Genomic DNA, 4,066 nt, shown 5'->3' with positions numbered 1-4,066 from the left:
GACCCCCTCATCCCAGCCGGGTTGGCTTCCTTGAGCCCTCCACGTTGCAAATAGACAGACACTCAGAGACGCCAAGGGACATGCCCAGGGTCTCACAGAAAAATCAGTAGGAGGTGCCCAATAGGGTCCCTGTCTTCCTCTTCCAGCCCAAGGGTCTTCCTGCTGCCTGGCTTACTAAGAATCCCCAAGACCCCCAAATGCCACTCAGCAGCAGGCAGTGGGACGAGATGGCCTTTGTCTCATATTCTGTTGTCACCTCCTAGCTGTGGGATCTTGGTCTGATACCATAACTGCTCTGAGCTTTGGTGTCCCCATCTGTCAAATGGGCATAAATCTATGCCTTGCAGGGTCATTGTGATCCCTCAGCAAGACAATGTGGGTCTTGGGCTTGGGACGCTGACTGACACATAGGAGGTGTTCAGAAATGCTTGACCCCTTCTCCTTTACTGCGTGCGTGGTCCTGGCCAGCCAGTGGGAGCTGGAGCCATCTGCACAGCCCCCCACACAACCCACGACTTGGGGTACTGAATAATCTGGCTGCACTGGGCCCTTGGGTCCCAAAACCCCGGCCCCTCTCCCCTTATTCATTTGTTTATTGAGCAAATATTTATTGAGGGCCTACTAGGTGCCAGACATTGTTCTGGGGAGAGGGCAATTGAATCCTAAAGCACAGCATCGGGAAGGCACTGAGGACAGAGCCCCGAACTCAAGCACTCCATGCACGCATGCGTTCAACCTCAGTTCCAGCAGCATCTGCTGTGCGCCAGGCCCTGTCCCAGGCCCTGGGCCATAGGCAGAGGTAGGCGGCAGGGATGGGGAGGAGGGGTAGAGACCTTCTTCAGCGCTTTGCTGGTGCATCAAAGGGCTGCCAAGGCCCCTGCAGCTCAGAGCTCAGGGAAGACAGCGGGCTGCAGGCCCACTTCCCAGCTGAGACAACTGAGGTTGGAGATGAAGGTTCTGCTTGGGGTGGAAACGAGAGCAGAGTAGCGTCGCAGGGCTGCTCATGGCATGACGGCCAGGGGCTAGGGTGGCGTTGGAGCTGGAGGAAGGGCTTGACCTGGTCAAATGGGGGAGACTGAGGCTCCACCCACAGAGACCTGGAGTATGGAGGGCAGAGGGCTCTTCTGGAGGACCCCTCCCTCCTCCTCACCTGGTGGATTCCCATCAGACCTGGGCCTCAGCGTGGATGGCTCCTCCTCCTCCAGGAAGCCTGCCTGAACCTTCCAGGCTGGTCAAGTGGCCCCCGGCTGGCTCCTATAACACCCCGCCCCTCCCCCTCTTAGCCTGGGTCCTGGAGTTTTGCCACTGCTGCTCCACCTGCCTGAGGGCTCCAGGAGGGCAGAGAGGGGCCTCACTCATCTCTGTGGCCCCAGTGCCCAGCCCTGGCCCAGAGCAGGACATGTCCACAGAGGGAAGGTATAAGGCAGCAAACCCATCTCCGTCTCCTCCCCCAGGCTGGTCAGCTGGTTGGTTCACCAATGATGTTAATTTGGTTCTGGTAGTTTTCGCCAGGGTTCTCCACTGGGAAGTTTCTTTTTCTTTTCGTTGTCTTGTTCTTCTTCTTTTTAACTCTCTTTATGCTTCCTTTCTTTGGAAGGGTACCACTAGATCCAGTCCACACTCAAAGTGGCAGGGAATTAAGCTCCACCCCCTGGAGAGGGGAACCTACGTGACTGCATTGGAATTCTTCTGTGAGGAAGATGTGTCTAGTCTTCCCCATTTATTTATTTCTTCAATCATTATTATTATTTTTTTTCTTAAAGATTGGCACCGGAGCTAACAACTGTTGCCAATCTTCCTTTTTTTTTTTTCCTGCTTTACCTTCCCAAGCGCCCTTACATAGTTGTATATCTTAGTTGAAGGTCCTTCTAGTTGTGGGACAATCATTATTTATATCAGCATGGACTTGGGGATCTTTATTTTATACTTTGGTCTGTAATCTAATTTTATGTTCTTTGTTCTGTTGCTCATCCTGGTCCAGGCTTGGCTGCTGGGATCGCCTCCAGGTCGGCTCCTGCGTCTGACATCCCCGCATCTGTTTATTTTTTGAGCATCGCCTTGCTCTCTAGCACTCCAAGACGCTCCTGGCTCCTATTCCACTGCTGCAGCCCTGGAGTCTGTTGTCTTTCTGAGCTGTGCTGGTTCCTTTTCCTGGAGAGTGGTGTTTGAGAGTGGTGTTTAGGAACCAAGATCTGGGCCGGATGTGCTCATTGCTACTGGGGTGTGACTGCTTCTAGGCCCTCTGGGGGCAGAGCTACGTTTTGCTTTAATTAAAAAAAAAAATTAAGTCTCTCCTCTTGCCAGTTGTGGGGTCTGTTGGAGGTTCCAGACAACAGCCCACTGGCTTTGGAGACCAGACCCCAATCTGCAGCCCACAGGCCTGTGCAACCTCATGTGCCCTTAGCAGGGCTCCAAGGGTGAGAGCTCATGAGGCCACCTGCCCCTATGTCCCCTTCTGCTCACCACCGGGGCCATCGGGGGGCCAAGTTGTTTTGGGAATGGGACTCAGGCCTGGCCTCGGGTGCCCTCGCAGCCCGGATTGCTGCCAGGTTGCAGGCTTGCCCCCTGCTGGGTCCACAGCTCTGGCAGTGGAGGTGGCAGATGACATGGCCCGGTCACAGAGCCATGGTGGCCACCTGGGGTGGCCAGGCCAGGGTCAGGTCCCAGGAAGGCCTGACTCAGCCACCATGCCCAGCTCGCCCAGGGGCCCAGTGCTAACGGGAGGAAGGCCTGCCGAGCTGGTCCTTGAGCTCCCTCACCTTTCCCAGCCCCAGCCCGCCTGACAGGGCACCACTCCCTGATGCTCAGTGCACCAGGGCCCAGAGCCGGTTCCCCATCAGGGCAGCTCTCCGGCAGCTGCTGGGAGTCAGGGCAGAGCGGGCCAGCCTTGAGACCCAAGGCAAGCTGAACACCCTCCCCACTTAGCCAGAATGTCTCATCTGTCTCCCGACAGCTCCAGGCTAGGAGTCAGGATGCTGGAATTCCAGGCCTGCCTCTACCAGTGACTTCTGTATGGGGCACGGCAACATTGTCTCACCTTGCTTAAAATCTTCAGTGGCTCCCCAGTGCCCTCAACTTAAAATCTCCACTTCTGGATCTGCTTTAGGAGGCCTGGAGACCTCTCCAGCACCCCACCTCATGCCCTAATAACACCAAATCACTTGTGGTTCCCCCTTACACAACCATACAGTTTCATGCCTCCACAATTTACTCTGCCTATATCACCCTCTCCCACTGCTTTACTAATTCCCACTTGTCCCGGAGGTCTCAGCTCTGGGGTCACCTCTTCCAGGAAGCCTTCCTCCTGTGTCCCAGATCATCTCTGCTCACCTGGTCATGTCCCTGGTTGTCTGTGTATGACACCTTCCTAAGGCCCACTGTGAAGGCCACTGGCATGCAGGGCAGCAACCTAGTATATCGGAGGAGGATTGAGGCGTGAAATTGGGACTCTGGTTTCCCTTAAGGCCTCCACTCCTGCTTGCTGTGTGACTTAGGGTGAGTCACTGCACATCTCTGAGTCTCAGTCTTTTCATCTATGAGAAAAGCGTCTAATTTGGATTGCTGCTTTCCATTCTGGCCTCTGCCTCTAACTTGCTGTGTGGCCTTGGGCAAGCCCTGTTACTGGGCCCGGTCTCAGTGTTCCTTTTCTGTAAAATGGGGCCGCCCACCAAACCTAGCGTGCTGGGGTTCCAAGAAGCCAAAGCTTGCCAACACCTTTTGTAACCCTCACAGCCCGCCACGGGTGGTGGCAGAATCTATTTCAAGAGCTCCATGGAGACGTGCGGGAGGGAGGCTGACGGCTGCTCCCACCATTCTGCCTCTCAGCCCTTCAGAAGCCCGGAGATCAAAGACGACAGAGGCCCGCTGGCATGGAGGCCTGGCTCAGTGGGGCCTGCTCCCTGGCCCCCTGCCCGCCTCCCACCTGCCCCCACGCCAGGGGTACATGACGTGTGCCTTGCACAAGAAGCTCTATTTAAACACTTGGGGTGGGGGTGAGCCCTTCACCCCACTTCCGACACAGAGGCCTCTCTGACCCCACAGGCCCTTCAAAGACTCAAAACCAAGA

The sequence above is a fragment of the Equus quagga genome, chromosome 5 (genome assembly GCF_021613505.1).
Source record: "Equus quagga isolate Etosha38 chromosome 5, UCLA_HA_Equagga_1.0, whole genome shotgun sequence".
NCBI classification, from domain to species: Eukaryota; Metazoa; Chordata; class Mammalia; order Perissodactyla; family Equidae; genus Equus; species Equus quagga.
This window is presented reverse-complemented; position numbering follows the sequence as displayed.